At 45.0% G+C, this 17227-nt stretch overlaps 1 protein-coding gene across 2 annotated transcripts in view; it reads right to left on the bottom strand.

The window, feature by feature from the left end:
• The window catches only part of C9orf72 (C9orf72-SMCR8 complex subunit), a 289750-nt gene extending 272902 nt beyond the window's left edge, over nucleotides 1-16848 (bottom strand). The window contains exon 1 of one of the 2 annotated variants that reach the window (XM_085641326.1): nucleotides 16725-16848. The gene's annotated coding sequence lies outside the window, so the exon portion shown is untranslated. Of the gene's footprint in view, nucleotides 1-16716 lie in introns of both variants that reach the window. The other variant, XM_085641327.1, reaches the window with a different exon arrangement.
• Nucleotides 16849-17227: the final 379 nt, after the last annotated feature.

Raw genomic sequence — 17227 nt, 5'->3', positions numbered from 1 at the left:
ACTCTCAAGCAGCCAGTCGGTTTGTGTGAGGAACAGAAGCTCTGCTAGACTTCTGCCTGTTATCAGGATTGGACACCAAGTCTTGCTAGTCTCCCAGCTTGGTGAGGGCACTCATGATCACTTGCCCTGGAGCATTAGCGCCTGCTGCTTGCCAGGACCAGTGTGCCCAATAAGGACGAGAAGAGCACTGGAGGGAGTGAGGTCCAGTGGGGGATCCTGACGAATGGATCCCATAGAGAGGTGTGAGGAGACAACTGCTGCACCAATGGGGTCGTTGACTGCGTGCAGGTAAAATTTGGCAACCCACGTATGCCAGGGGAAGGTCACTGTGAAGTGAGCTGTGACCACTGCTGCACCGAATGGGTCATCGCCTGTGTGCAGATTCCAGTTGGTAACCCTGTATGCCAGATGGGGCCACCCTGAACATTGCAGCCATGCCGATCGGGCCACAGCCCATGTGCTGTGTCAAGCTGGAGGCCCTATATGCCAGGTAGGGCTATGGTGAAGACTGCTACTATGCTGATCGGCCTGTAGCCGATGTGAAGAGGAGGAATGGTAACCTTGTATGACAGCGGGAACACTGTAAAGAAGCAAGAAGCGAGTCTGATCAACAGCGTCGATGGAGGAGAGAGGCCACTTGTGTGGCCCAAGTGCACCTGAGCCATGACTGAGGACCAGTACCAGGATTGTGAGTCCCCCCCACCCCTCCACCAGTGGGAAGAACCAGGGAATTCACCTAGCATCAGAGGAGCATTGAAAACTCGGCGGCCACTGCAGCAGCTCCGGAGGAACTCAAGGACACCGGACCACAGACCTCCTGGACAGCATGTGAAAGACTTACTGGCAACAGAGGCTGCAGCTTCAACGCCCGCGGAGAAGGCACGCTCAGAGACTCTAGCTGCTCAGATCCTGATGATGCGGGTAAGACTGATTTTCAGACCAGACGGCCCCAGGGGAAATTAACCTGCCAGATAATATTTCAGCACTAGAACATTTTTTGCTTTAATAAAGAGTCATAGTGGAACGTCTGTGACTCGGAGTACTTGTGGAGCTTAACCTGAATGTCGCCTATATTGAATGGGGAGTAGCCACTACTGCTAGCTTGAGGGGAGTGGGCTCAGGGACCCACCTAGAAAACACTAGACCTCTGACTTCAGAGACAGAGTGTACTCTTTGTAAACGTGGTTTCTTACTTTGTGATTTGTATATAAATACTCTTTTTTCCATAAAAACAAGTATTTGACTGGACAATCATTTATTGCAGCTGCTGCGCGTATTTTCAGATGTGAGGTTTTGTTCACCACCGTGTCTACCTCCCCATTCCCCGAGAGGCCCTAGACTGGTCAACCTGCACTACTACTAAGAGTAAAGTGCTGATGGGGGACTTTGCCCAGTTGCTCAAGATCCCGGGACATCAGGAGTAAAAGGCCTCAACCCCCACAATTAGGCCCAGTAATCCCTGCTTGCTCCGTGGCATGAGGTTCTGACATATATTATTTGATAAATTAACTTTTGAGACAGTCTCCCTTCAAGGTAGTTCTAAGAAGGGTAGTTTTAATTTGCGGAAACATCACTTGTATTACAAGATGATTTCCACTTTAACGATGCAGTCAACACAACAGTTCCCTTCCCTATGGCTTGGATTGGAAAACAGATTACTTAAAATCACCTAGAAAGGAGCTCTTTTGCAAATGGTGACACATTGTGAGGCCTAAAAAAAGTGCAGAGATGTCACCTCCAATTGCAATTAGTATCTTAATGCAAATGATTATTCTTACTAATAAAATTAAGTCTGCAGAATTTTTCCATCATAAATGTCATTTACAATTAAAGAAAATCTGCATGTGACTGCATTTTATGCTGTTGTAAGTGTGACTTGAGGAAAAGAAAATTGGTGTTGTGTCTGCTCGGTTATAGTTGCGGTAGTGGTCCAAATGCCACCATTTTATGGGGGCGTGGATTTTTTAACATGGAATACGCTATTGCACACTTATCATAAGCGGATGCCCGTGGACTCCGCTGTCATAGTGTTTAGAGCTGTCCGGCATACACCACAGAAACTGTTCTTCTGGCATATGTTTGTTAGTTTTGAAAATCACAAAATATAAGGAAAACTACAGTGATCATAACTGTATGGCAAGGCATGCGTATACTTTAAAATTGTTGTGAATCATCCCAAAGTGGAAAGGTCATTCCCTTTAATAAGTACGGCCATGCATTAGATCATGGGTACTCACAAATATTTCGCCAGAGGCCACAAAGTACTATCTATGGCATGCCTGAGGGCTGCACCGATGCCAGCAGGGCGAGGGTTGGGGTGATGAAAGATGAGCGTAGAGGGACGCAAGGCAGATGCATAGTGTGGATAACATATCAAGCCTTCACATGACTTCTCTCTACCACCGACAGACAAAGCATCAGCTTCTAATGTAAAACATGAGAGGGAAAGAGATACTCATCTGGCTGCTGAATTGCAAAATGTGAAACCACAAAACCTGGGATCAGTCCTGGCTTCCCCACTTGACCAAATTGTGCGATTCTAGGCAATTACTTTGCCTCCTTTTATTTCATTACCGCATATGAGAGCACCATGAAATACACTAGTTCAGTATGTGTGATGTACAAAACATTTTTTTCGTTATTTAATAAACTGTGTTGTTTCAATTATATAACAACTGAGGCTACACACAAGGTGCACCTCACAAATGACTTGCCTCTTGGTTCACTAATGCCATTGTTTTCAGAATGGGGACAGAATTAATGTTTCCAAGTTCATGTTGGAAACTATCACTTCTAATAAATGCCTCTCAATGCAGTAATATAATCTGATCTACTAAGGTAAAACACTTGTGCCGATTAATAAAATACACTTTTTTGAAGTTTGCAGAGAGTTTATTGTGTTTTTACAAGTTTAATACAAGATGTCTTTAAAACTAAAAGGTGTTCCTAAAGATAAGTTGTCTAGGGCACCTTCTTTGCTTCTTTACTTTTGCTTTAGTTAAGGTGTAAATAAAGTATGCCGGCTTCACAGCTTTATGAATGTTCTTGCTCTGTCAAGTGAACACCAGCCCAGTGCTGCTGTTCACCAGGGGGGCCGCAATTTAAGATCAGGAGGACCACATGCAGCGCACAGGACGTACTTTGAGTATCCCTGCATTAGCTAGTAGAGCCCGGTTTATAAAGCTTTTTCCATGAGCAAATGTGTCATAAGTATGGGAAAGCCCAACCTTTCCTATGTAAAACTTAGAATTAAACAAAGTATTAATGAACATAATCATTTATGAGGCAAAATACAAAATCACACATACTAGAAGGTTTGCTGTGTGCACAAATGAGCTGCCTACAAGAGTTTGCACCAAGTACTCGCACACCTGCCGCCACAAGCAAACAGAGAAGCTTAAAGACTAAAATACAAACTTTAAAGAGAGCTCTATGCAGAGCCAGAGAACACCACCGATATCCAGAGCTAGTGATGTTCTGTTTCTGAAAGAATACTAAACAATACCACCTTAATGCCCCAACTGACAGCTTTGGTGGCCCTCATAGGGTGCCCTGCCCAAGGAGTCATCCCCACTCACCCGTCATGGAGCATGACTACTATTGACCAATGCTTGATCTAACAATGCCAGCCCTACCACAATCAAAAGCTCAATAGCCTAACACTCAATAGGTAGATCAGTCACCGAGACTGTTGTTCTAACCACAAATGTCACAGGCTCTTTGAAACTACACACCTCGCAGTTACTGCAAGGACAAGAACCACTTTCAATGCACAAAGAGGCAAGCCCAGATGACCTGAATTGTGTAGTGGTTCAAGAAGGGCTGGGGACCATCATCCAAGTCTGCTGTGGTAGCCCACAAGTGCTGATCTCTTAATCCCCCTAACAGCCCCACAGACGAGCTCTCAAGATGCTCCTGAAAAGTTACTTTGGAAGGCTGTCAGCACTATGGAATCACCTATCCAAGCTAAGGTGGTTGCAGCGCATAGCCAAGAAGAAGGAATACAAGCATGATGGGGGAGGGGGTCTGGGGAGGTAATGGATTTAGACACCCTACTGAAGCGAGGCCATGAGAACTAGATCATTTGCAACCTAGACCGCAGATATAACATACCCTGTATTTGTAAAGTACACACAGTAGTACCCTACCACTATAAAACGGGAGTTAATTGGTAACAAACCCAGTGTTACTCATGTTATCTACACTGAGAGGATTAAGGACTGCACAGACTTCAGGGACCCAAACAGGTTACCACTGGGTGAAATAGGTAAACCTGCAGAGGATATACTATTTGAGACAGCCATCAGACCAAGCTGCCATCCACAAGGGTTAGGAACTCTACGTTGACATTGTGGTACCAGGCCTTCTGTTAGGGTCTTTTATCTTAATGTTTTTGTTTGCCTCTGGTTTGGAAGGAATGCTACGTTTACACAAAGTACCGAACATGTTACCACTGGGTGAAATAAGGAAAGCTGCAGAAGATATATTATTTGAGACAGCCATCAGACCCAGCTGCCATCCGCCAGGGTTAGGAACCCTAGGTTGACACTGTGGTACCAGGCCTTCTGTTATCGTCTTTTAATTTTAAGGCTGTTTTTGTTTGACTCTGGTTTGAAGGGATGTTATATTTACACAGAGTACTGAAGTATCTACCTTTTAAGTATGCAGCTATGCACGCCCAAAGGTGCACATGCACACAGGGTACTCCAGTTGTGGATACACCCAATAAATAAAACACTTTCCACGAGCGAGTAGCAGAGCAAACTGGGAGCTTGAACTAAATGATCTGCTATATGCACCGATCTTTCTCACCTTGAACAGAAACTACACTCCCATCCTCACCCATATAATCCACCAAACACCACTGTAAGGAAATCAGCAGTCCCTTCCTATCAGAGTCTTCATGGAACCTATAAAGAAAACCCTGCCTCCATCAGCTGCACTTCAGTGTCTGGGGCTCCACCCACAGGAAAGGAGGCAATACACTTCCACCGCCTGGAGTATCTGTTTCATTCGCATTTTCCCCTTGACATAAAGCATTGGATTGTGACCTCTCCTTTTGAATAACCCACTCCTTATGGTCCTTCCTCTGCATGCTTCCTCTCTCTGAACACAGCTGGCGCTATGTCACTAGCAGGTCACCCTAGCACCAGACATCCCAGAAACAGTCCCAGTCAGTGCTTTAAATGGAAATCTAGAAGTGCAGGTACTCACTACTTAGAGTACCTGTTTGCTCCTGATAAGTGCCGGTACACTCCTATTAAACGCATTGCAGCAGTGCTGAGAAGTGTCAGTACTATCCCTCTCAAATCAAAGAAGTGCAGGTACTGAGTACCGGCCCATTTAAAGCGGTGGTCCTGGCAATTTCGGCGAATTTTGCACATATCCTGGTTTTCAAAAAGGGTCGACTGTAAACTGGAAAAGGCACATATTTTTGTTTTCCAAGGTAGAACAAGCTAACAGCTTTTCAAATAAAGCAATTTAATTAACGCACACGAGGAATGGTTTAAAAGTTGAATATAATGTGTCCCTTAGTGCGTCATCTATGTTTCCGTGTTGAGGAGCACTGTAATTTAACTCATTCTGTGCAGATGTAAAATTATAATCCTTCTCCGCTTGGTACATGTCCAGAGTCTTGTTTTTGAAAATCCAGTCACTCTATCACATGCATGTTCCCTTAAACTTTATTAATGTATTTCTACAAATTGCCCTCTTTTCAAAATTCACCTTTGTTTTGAAAATCGTGTTCTGCAACCTAAGATTACTTAATCTCTTTCAGTCCATCTATTAATCCCACCGACAGGGGCATATTATCAAGCCCCAGCGATAATTATCGCTTAGCGCGCTTTTAATTATCGCCGGCTATAGCTGAAATATATAGCCAAGCTAGCGCTGTATTATCAACGCTTAGCGCTATGGCGATAAATATTACAGCGATAGTGGGGGTTTCCATGGAAGATCGCTGGTTTTCCAGCGATGTTCCATGGAAAACGGCGATAAGCTTGATAGGCCCTGTGGCCTTAGCCCCACAATCCACCTCCCATGTTAGGTATGCCTTAGTCAGGAATTTAACAGAGATTAAATTCCTGAGTTAAGGCAGAGTTAGCGCGATTTAAATTATCGCTACGCCTCGTTCATATCGCAAAGCTGCCTTCGCGATATTTACCCATGTTGTTTTCACAGCCACACCTACTTTGCATCTCATTATCGAGGCGAGGCGTGTGGAAATCGGGAGCTAAGTCAAGGAAACATGCTCCAGCTTGTCCTTGTAAATAATGGTATATAATTATCGCCGCTTTGCGCCCGAAAAACGGACGCTAAAGCGGCGATAATGGTTATCGCCGGCCCGTGGTAATATGCCCCACAATCTTTTAGAATTCATATATTGCTTCACTAATAAATCACATCTAACTCCTATTACTTTAATCCACCACAAAAAAACCGGAGTAATTGCAAGGAATTGTTTTCTTGAGAGCACAAGTCTAATCCCATACCCAACAATAACGACTTACCACTGGGTTCACCATGAATGAAAAAATGTGTTTAACAGAAAAATAATCGTCTGTCAAATCTTAAGCGTTCCCTCACAGTCGCCATCCTAAAGGGAAAATGGAGCATCCTCTTTCTAAATCGAACCCAAGTTCAAAAATGCTTTATTCGGCATGTTGAAACAGCCACATAGCAGACATAAAATAACACACAACATCATACAATAAAACTTTAAAAAAATAACGGGATACAGGCCAATTACCCCAACAGTTATTCAAGTTACCATCCCCGTATAAAGTGCCAGTGCATGATGGGATGAGCAATATAAAACAAATAAAATTGTTCCAGTAAACTTTCAATTTATATGACCAAAGAACAAACATAGCAGCAAGGATACAGCAAAGAAATGCCAAGTAAAGTGCAAATCACAATTCTGGACATGTGTAAAGAGTCGCTTATATTGCTCACTCGCTAAAGTGACAATGCAACTTATGAAAGGCCAAGAGAATTACATGATAATAGATTTCCTGGCACACATACATTTCAAAATATAGGTAGCTGTATAAAAACATATATCTGCACTCTCCAGATTAAACAGTAACTGCATTGCATTCTTTGTAGTCCGAACATTGTATTTTAAAAAGATAGGTTTTAAAAAGTGACGTCTTAAAAATACATAAAATTTACAAAAAAGCATAAAATGGCAACAACTCTGTTTGGATAAATCATCACATGGGCATAAAATATTGCTATGCTGCCTGGTGATAGGAAAGGACACAAGATGGTGTACTATTCCAAGCCTTAGCCGAGTGAGAACAAAGCGATGGGATCTTCTTGTGACTTCGGTCAAATATGGCTGGAAACCTTCGTTTAAATTATTTTCACCATAAAAGACGTAAGTACGCTGGTTAAGACGGACAGAATCTCTAGATTGTCTCGTATATCGTAAGAAAGACACCTTGAGATCTAATTTAGATATACTGGCAGCTTCCTCGGGAATTAAAAAGGGATCTTGATTTAAAAGGAGCTTAAACCAGTAATAGATATGTCTGAGCCAAGGTATATACCGACAATGGTCCAGCCTTAGACAATCTCTTATTACTCTTTGTGTAAATAAGGTTTCGGATTTAGACCAGATGGAACGCCATAAAGTCAGAGGGCGAAGGGCTGCAAGATCTTCAATATAGTCTAGCCCCACCTCTCTGTGAATTAATTCTGTGGAAGCTGATGCGGGGGGACACAGTAGACGTCTCAAAAATGAGTTCTCATCGAGTTGGATATGTTTACCACTAAGGGTATGGTGCCCCCAAACTCCAGCACCATATAAAGCGGAGGAGATACATCTGGCTTTATAAATCGAAATCATGTCGTTAATTCTACTATTCCCAAGCTTGGAGGCAAATCTAAACACTCCATTAATGTTCTTTACCATTTTAAGGCGCACATTATCACATTCGTTATCCCATTTTCCATCACCAGAAAATGTGACACCGAGGTAGCAAAAACTGGTCACGGATTGAATTTTATTCTCGTCCAGGAAGAACGTCTTTTTAGCACCTTTCTTGCTCCCGCAGGTCATTACATAAGTTTTTTCTTTATTAATTAACAGTTTCCTATCATCAATAAACCTACAGAAGCAATTAATTAAACGTTGAAGGCCTATTTGAGTACGTGACAAGAGGACGGCGTCGTCCGCATATAATAATATTGGAATGGGGTCGCCATCTACTCTGGGGGCATCAGCAGGGACTTGCCTAAGAATTGAGTCAATTTGATTGACAAATAAAGAAAAAAGCAATGGGGCCAGGACACAGCCCTGCCTGATGCCTCGAGTCACTCTAAAAAAGGGAGTAGATTCCCCGTCCGGTCCAAAACGAACTTTGCATGAGAGTCTTTCGTATAATCTGGCCAAAAAGTGCACAATATCTGCTGGGGCGCCCATTTCCAGTAGTATTGGCCATAGAATAGAGTGTTCGACCAGATCGAAGGCACTACTAAGATCGGCGAAACATAAAAACAAATTCCCTTTTTTGACCGTGATATATTTATTTATTATGAGGTCGAGGTTCAGACACTGCTCCATTGTACCCATTCCCCTCCTAAAGCCATACTGGACTGGTGATAAAATGGTATTTTCTTCTGCCCATATCTCCAGTCTATTAAGGAGTATCCTACTCAAAATTTTAATCGATGAGTCCAGGAGGGAGATAGGGCGATAATTTCGTGCCTCGGACCTAGAACCCTTCTTAAATAGGGGGACAATAATAGATTGTCCCCAGGTCGAAGGAAGTTTACCTTCAATAGCAGCATTAAAAATGCGAGTTAAAATAGGTGCCCAAAGATCCATCTCCTGTTTATATAAATCCACGGGGACAGCGTCTGGACCTGGGGCTTTGCCCCCTTTACTTTTTGTCAGCCCCAGATAGACCTCCTCCAAACTAATGGATAGAGGTGACAATGGCCATACAGAGTTGTGATTATCTGACAAATCTAAAACCAACCTATCGGGATTAAAAATATTAGAAAAATGATCAATCCAATCATTGCAATTTACATAAGATGTTATTTCGGGAATGGTATCATTCTTAAGGAAAGGGCAATTAATTGTCTCCCAAAATAGAGCATTATTATTTGTGTTAGCAGCTAAATTTAATTTATGCCATAGCTCTTCCTGTATTTCTTTTTTACGGACTTTCAGGGAGGTCTTATATTTGAGTCGTTCAGCTTTAATAAGGGTATTATCCCTAGGTTTAATATCCAATGCAGCTTTTAAGCTCGACAAAGCCTGTATACAGTTATTGTCGAACCAGCCAACAGACCTGTTTTTTGGTGGCCTACTCCTCCCTGTCAATAAGCCAGCAATAACAGAAATAATTTGATGGAATTTGGATAGCAATATGGCAGGTACTGTCTCGTTACTTAGGCAGTAGTCAATTTCTGTTTTGCATTTAATAATAACTTCTCCCAGAAGTTTAACCGGATTAATATTGGTCCACTTAATTCTTGGCCCATTTGGTCTCACTGCAACAATATCTCCAATAAAAGTGGTGGTGTCTGGATGTACATTTCCCCACGTCAGCAAAGTTACAGAGATACTGTTATGATCACTTACTGCTTGCTCTGTTACCCATAAATCAGTATAAGCAGTATCGCAGGAGAGAAGTATGTGGTCAATATTAGAGTGGGCACCCCTGCCTGTAAAGGTTGGGCATTTAATATTGCCCTTTTTCAGTGAACAGTCAAGTAACTCTAGATCCAATTTAGCTATCAAATTATTAAGGGAGTTTCCATAATCATCATGAGGGAAGTGGATATGTGGGGAGTCAACATTATCACCCATTTCCCCCAGAAAGCCACAAATCCTTGGATCAACATATTGACAGGCCTGTATATTAAAATCTCCTGCCCACAGTAAAATCGATTGGTTCCTAGAACCGGCCAACAACTTATCTATTTCACAACCTATTTCATAAACAATAGGACCTCTACGTGCGTCAAAGGTGTTATTATAATAGTTAATAATAATTAGATCCTTGCCTGCAACATGCTCCAGTCGTAAATACTGGGCATAAGAGGACACCTCGTGGTAAGTATTAGGTTTGAACTGAGTTAATTTAGTTGAAACCATAATTAAGAGTCTGGCTTTAGCCCTTCCTGCTGCCGAATTCACAGCCGATGCCCAATATGTAATATAGCCTTCCACGTGGATTGCCTCCTTATACCAAGTCTCTTGAAGGCAAATAATGTCGAACCCTTGTGTAATAAAATCATTTCAGAATGGAGTATTTAACTTTGAACTTAAACCAGCTATATTCCAGGTCATGATGTTAAGACCTACCTCTGGTAATATTACATTTTTAGGTGTTATTTGGCTTGTTATAGCTTTAACAACACCCTCCACAGGGATACTTCTTACTTCTAGTTGGGTAATCGGAGATGCTACAGTAAACTCCTCCTCGTGTAATATACCAGGTACAACATTTGATCTAGCCCCCGTTGTCTCTTCATTACTGGTAATGTGATCATTTTGGACATTTATTACCTTCAAATGGGTGTTTATATCGTCAAATAAGCAGCAACCCAATATACTTTCATCACCCCCCAGTCAATCAACGGACTCCAGGCTACTAAACCGATTTTGCAATGGGATAGGGTCTATGGGAAAGGGATGTCTAGGCCAATGTCCTTGTACAGGGCCCCTCCCATTTCTACGCACAATTTCCCAACCATCAAATTTGGTGGTAAAATGACCAGGGGGGTAAAAGTAAGTCAGAGGAAAGGCCTTAATTGACACATCTATTTTAGAGTCATTCCAGTTACAAATATAATCGACTATGGTGGGGTCATCGAAATTTACTAAAATACAGTCCCCCTCTATGTTTTTTGTCAAATGACCAACCCATGGCGCCCTCCTGACCATAGTTATCTTACACAGGGGTGGGGAATTCCTATCTCCCGACGCCCGAGACATCTAGATTTCTTACAAGGGCAAGAGGATTTAATTTCTAACTTGTCCAAAGGACAAGTTGACAGGCTTACGGTAATCTGATACACAGCTGTTTAACCCTCTTGGTCACAGCCAGTTAATAAGGAGCTCTGGGGAGTTTATTGGCAGTGAAAGGGTCAATTCGAAAGCTGGGGCCTGCACTTTAATTTCACCAGAGCAGAACAACAACATGATTGAGCTGAGCTCAAAGTTGCAACTCCATATAAAAAATCCACAGCACTGTCGAGTCATTTTGCTTTCTCCCCGAGACTTCCAGGCCCTCTTCTGGCCCTTTCCTTTTCTTCCAGCATAAGATGCAGCCCCAGAACACACACATCACTGGAATGTAAGAGGCTGGGCCTCTTGGCTCCTGCTCTGACTTTAACCTTGTGACCCCCTGCCTTTTATTGTGTGCTTCACCCTTAAGCCTCAAATCGGCCCCAAGATCCCTCCTCGCCTCCGGGGGCCTACAGTAAAGCCCATGCTTTCTCTTCTCTTGCAGCCCCTGCACAACCCTCCTTTGCACTTTGCTTTGTCTGTACACCTTATTTCACCCGGTACCTGTACTTGCTAACCGCGCTCCCCTTGGCCTCTCATATCTTACCTCATCCAGGGCTTACATTAAAGCTCATTAGTTTACCCATGGGGAATTCATGCAATCCTCAGGCGCACCATCATTTCTCTCCTTGCACTGGGCCTCTCCTCTCACTTTGTGCTTGCACCAGGGGCATCTGAACACGCCACTGTAGCAGCAACAGCAGGATGGATGGATGGATGAGTGCCAGGATGGATGGATGGATGGATGAGTGCAAGGATGGATGGATGGATGAGTGCAAGGATGGATGGATGAGTGTAAGGGTGAATGGATGGATGTGGTGAAAGTGGATAGATGTGTGTGGATGGATGAGTGAAAGGGTGAATGGATGGGGTGAAAGTGGACGGATGAGTGAAAGGATGGATGGCTGGGTGGATGGCTGGGTGGATGGCTGGGTGGATGGATTGCTGGGTGGATGGGTGGATGGATGGATGGCTGGATGGATGGATGGCTGGATGGATGGGTGGCTGGTTGGAAGGATGGCTGGTTGGAAGGATGGCTGGTTGGAAGGATGGCTGGTTGGAAGGATGGCTGGCTGGGTGGATGGCTGGATGGGTGGATGGCTGGTTGGAAGGATGGCTGGTTGGAAGGATGGCTGGTTGGAAGGATGGCTGGTTGGAAGGATGGCTGGTTGGAAGGATGGCTGGTTGGAAGGATGGCTGGATGGCTGGATGGATGGGTGGAGGGAGGGATGGCTGGGTGGAGGGATGGATGGATGGATGGCTGGGTGGAGGGAGGGAGGGATGGATGGATGGCTGGAGGGAGGGATGGATGGATGGATGGATGGATGGCTGGAAGGAGGGAGGGAGGGAGGGATGGATGGCTGGGTGGAAGGAGGGAGGGAGTGAGGGATGGCTGGGTGGAGGGAGAGAGGGATGGCTGGGTGGAGGGAGAGAGGGATGGCTGGGTGGAGGGAGAGAGGGATGGAGGGATGGATGGATGGCTGGGTGGAGGGAGGGATGGATGGCTGGAGGGAGGGAGGGATGGAGGGAGGAATGGATATCTGAAGGGATGGATGGATATCTGAAGGGATGGATGGATGGATATCTGAAGGGATGGATGGATGGATATCTGAAGGGATGGATGGATGGATATCTGAAGGGATGGATGGATGGATATCTGAAGGGATGGATGGATATCTGAAGGGATGGCTGGGTGGAGGGATGGATGGATGGCTAGGTGGAGGGCTGGGTGGAAGGATGTGAAGATTGATGGGTGGAAGGATGTGAAGATTGATGGGTGGAAGGATGTGAAGATTGATGGGTGGAAGGATGTGAAGATTGATGGGTGGAAGGATGTGAAGATTGATGGGTGGAAGGATGTGAAGATTGATGGGTGGAAGGATGTGAAGATTGATGGGTGGAAGGATAAAACGATGGATGGATGGGTGAAACGATGGATGGGTGAAACGGTGGATGGATGGATTTGAGTGAAAGGGTGGATGGATTGGGTGAAAGACGGAAGAGCAAAAGGATGGATGAATGAAGGGATGAGTGAAAGGGTGGATGAATGAAGGGATGAGTGAAAGGGTGGATGGATTTTAGTGAAAAGGAGGATGGATGGGGTGAAAGACGGAAGAGCAAAAGGCTGGAGGGATGAGTGAAAGGGTGGATGGATTGGAGTGTAAAGGAGGATGGAGGAGTGAAAGATGGAAGAGCACAAGGATGGCTGGATCGAGGGATGAGTGAAAGTTGATGGATATGAGTGAAAAGGTGGATGGAGGGGTGAAAGTGGATGAATGGATGAGCGAAAGGATGGATTGATGAGCTTGAATGATAGATTTGGAGCTGGAAGGATAGGTTTGGCCAGGGGTGTTGTGCACCACTCGCTTTAGCAGCTACAGCAGGGTGGAGCTCTTGATGAGCCTTTTCTGTCTGGAGTTCGGCAGACAAAGGCCCATAATTAACGTGTAAGGATGAGTGAGTGAAAGGATGGATGCGAGTGAAAGGGTGGATGAGTGACAGGGATGTTGGATGGACGATGGATGTGTTGATGAAGGAAAGGGTGAAAAGATAGATGGGTTGCAGGGTGGATGGATCAGTAAGCGAAAAGATGGATGAGTGAAAGGGTAAATTGATGGATGAGAGGAAGAATGGGCGAGCGAAAGGATGGACAGATGGCTATGTTTGGGGGTGGATGGGTAGATTGGAATATGGATGGGCGGATGGATGGATGGATTGACAAGCAGAATGGTGAAAGGCTGATTAAAGAATGAATGGAAGCTAATGTAAAGGTGAAATGTTAGATATCAGTGGGTGAATGAAATGATGAATGTGTAGATCTGCAGAAAAGAGGCAAAATACGGAAATCACTAGTTTTCAAATCCTTCTATACTATGAGCCTGACATAACCAGAGAGGCTATTATCCGAGCTCTTCTATGATTGCTGCCATTATTTGACGGTGCACATCAAGGCACAAGTGGATTTTGTACAGGACATGTAGATTTATGAAGCTCCCTGTCCCATGGACAAGTAGATATTTTACTAAATTCCACACCCCTGCTTACAGGCTTTGTGCAGTGGAAGTGGTCTATTTTTATTGAGCCAGTGCACAACCTTGTTTCTCAAAGTTGTAGGGGACTCAACCTCTTGTTTACCCAGTAAGGGAACCCCTGTTAAGATAACAACAAATGGGGCAGCTTCAGGTGGTAGATTTGGGATATTTTTACCCCTTGGTGTCACAGGAGTAGAAAACTTGGCATCGTGCTTATGTTGAGGCGCTTTACATTGAGCAGGTTGCTCATGGTCGAGCATGACCACAGATTTATTAGTTGTAGTCGGGTCCTGATAGGTCATGGACAGTCTTGGCAAGTTTTGTGGGACGGCCAAAACAGTTTCTACTCGAGTGTTATCCGATGATTTACAAGCGCCAGGGTGGTCAATATTGCTTCTAGAGTAGGAAAAACCACTAAGCCTTAATTCAATCTTAGACAAATGATCTTCAATCTTGTTTATTCTATCCTTTATAGGTTGAAGAAGAGATCTAATTGCGTCATAGATATTGGACAAGTCATGGCACAATCCCTCCCCGCTAGTTATAACATTTGCCCCCCCACTAGCAATTTGCACCATAGGTGAAGGGGAAACTAGGGGTGCATTTTTGTTGGTCGGTGTAGCCAGTATATGCTGCTCTAGATGGGCATTAGACGATCTGGGGCATCTCGAGTGGTTAGCAGGCTTTGGCTTTTTACTTCCTTTCTTAGCCTTACCACCATTTGTGGGGGTATAACCATGTTTACTTTTAGGGACAGCCCCAAGATTCCTATCTCGCAGTTGTCTAGTGCATGGTCCTGTAGTTGCACTATGTGTAGATGGTAACGGACGGGGTGAACTCAACAGTGATTCAGAGACCAAAGACTGTTCACCCACTGACACTGCAACTGTTCCACTAGGCAATAAATCAATAGTCGAGACATCAGTGTCAGAACATGGCATTACGGGACTAGTGATGATAAGTGGAGCCGGGGTACCAACATTGGCTATATGACCCAGCGAAGACCTCCTGGCCGCCGCGAGATCCTGGGATACACGACGTTCCAGGAGCGTGATTTCCTGGTCAATCACACAATTGACTTTGGTAATAAATTGGTCCATTGCTCCGGAATATGGGACTTTTGAAGTTTTCCCTTTCGTGTCTTTAGCTGGCATGGTAATGGCACAAATACAAGTACCAAATAGAATATAGCTTCACTAGACTGCAGACTTACGCAGTGAATATAAACTCGATATCTTGTTTACTTGTCACCGTGTATCACAATCTCTACACTCTATGCCACACAAGTTTTATGAAGGCAATAAGTAGTACCTGACGGCATCAATCACATGTACGTCTTTAGGGGGGTTGCCCAGTCCAGTCTCTTCCTGGCGATGACGGGCAAGGACGGGCCCGCCCTTGGCCCGGGCGCTGCCCGCGCGCGTCCTGCGCTGCGGTGGCACCCGGCGGCTTTTCTGGTGTTCCGGCCGACCGAGGTGACGTCACCCGCTGCGCCGGGAGCGTGGCGCACTGGGAGATGTAGTTCCTCCTATGCCGTTCCCCTCACGGCGTCGGTGATGTCAGGTAGAGCGACCAGGATTCCCCCGAGGCAGAAGTTTCCCCTTTGCGGCAAGTCCAAGTAAGATTGCGTGTAGGCGCGCGTCCCGCGCTGCGGTGGCACCCGGCGGCTTTTCTGGTGTTCCGGCCGACCGAGGTGACGTCACCCGCTGCGCCGTGAGCGTGGCGCACTGGGAGATGTAGTTCCTCCTATGCCGTTCCCCTCACGGCGTCGGTGATGTCAGGTGGAGCGACCAGGATTCCCCCGAGGCAGAAGTTTCCCCTTTGCGGCAAGTCCAAGTAAGATTGCGTGTAGGCGTGCGTCCCGCGCTGCGGTGGCACCCGGCGGCTTTTCTGGTGTTCCGGCCGACCGAGGTGACGTCACCCGCTGCGCCGGGAGCGTGGCGCACTGGGAGATGTAGTTCCTCCTATGCCGTTCCCCTCACGGCGTCGGTGATGTCAGGTGGAGCGACCAGGATTCCCCCGAGGCAGAAGTTTCCCCTTTGCGGCAAGTCCAAGTAAGATTGCGTAAGAAGATATTTCCTTCTATTGGGACCATCCTCTTAAACACTAAACTTCACTATCACTGGATTCACACGTTATTTGCATGTTTATTTACATTCACTTTCAGAAATGTAAAACGTTTCACCCACGTATCTTTACCAAAATCACAATATTTATTTTATTTATATATCGAGTTTTATATAACGCGAACTTGACCCCAAGGCATCAAAGCGCTTCATACAATAACCAATTACATAAAGCTGCTAAACATTGAGAAGCAGAGGAAAACAATGCTATTGAAAAAGTCAATACACTTAGGCATTTCTTATTATTATTATAACATTTTGCCACCAGATTTTATTGTAAAATAGCGTCACGCCCCTTCAGGAATTAGACGGGAAGATACCGTGTGCGTACCTTTACATCAAAGTCTACAAACGGAGACCTTAAACATCACAGTACCTCTACTTCGCTTCCGGGTCAACTGCAATTGAGTAAACGGGTGGTAAACAAACCTCTAATTTTACATGGATTTGCAGACTGACGGGAAGAAAGGGACGGGGATCTTAAATATACTTCCAGTTTATCATGCAATTGGTTAGAAAAACATACCCACGTACCTAAAGACGATTTACCCTCCGCAAAGAAATCGCCCCAGCTGTTTGACCGAAGAAGACCTCCTCGATGCCCCGGAAGACGTCGAGCAGCCAGCCACACGTGAGCCGGTTTTCCGACAGTGAATGCTTCTTGCATGGATTTGTCCGCCTGCGTGCGGCCCTTTCCGCCTCCCGTTTCCCCATGCGCATGCGTACACATATCAAGGGCTTGTGTTTTAAAAAAAAAAAAATGTTTCTGTATATAAATAGGAGGAAGCGCAATTCCATCGTTTTCTGGTCAGAAAGTGTCAAAGGCGAAGCGTTTATTTGCATCGACGAAGTCTGCTGGAAGTGTAACGGTAGAATAGAAAAGGGCTAGCCAATGGAGGAGGTGTCACGCTTTCTAGCTCAATGTAATCTTGCAGCAAAGAGGCGAGCTTTCATTTTTTTGCCTTCCCTCGTTACTTATCTTTTTGTTTCGACGTGATTCATTTGTTATGTGTCCTTGTGTAAATGTAACTGGTGCT

Source organism: Triturus cristatus, chromosome 2_2 (genome assembly GCF_964204655.1).
Source record: "Triturus cristatus chromosome 2_2, aTriCri1.1, whole genome shotgun sequence".
NCBI classification, from domain to species: domain Eukaryota; kingdom Metazoa; phylum Chordata; class Amphibia; order Caudata; family Salamandridae; genus Triturus; species Triturus cristatus.
Note: the sequence above shows the minus strand (reverse complement) of the source record. Positions and strands in the feature narration are given on the sequence as shown.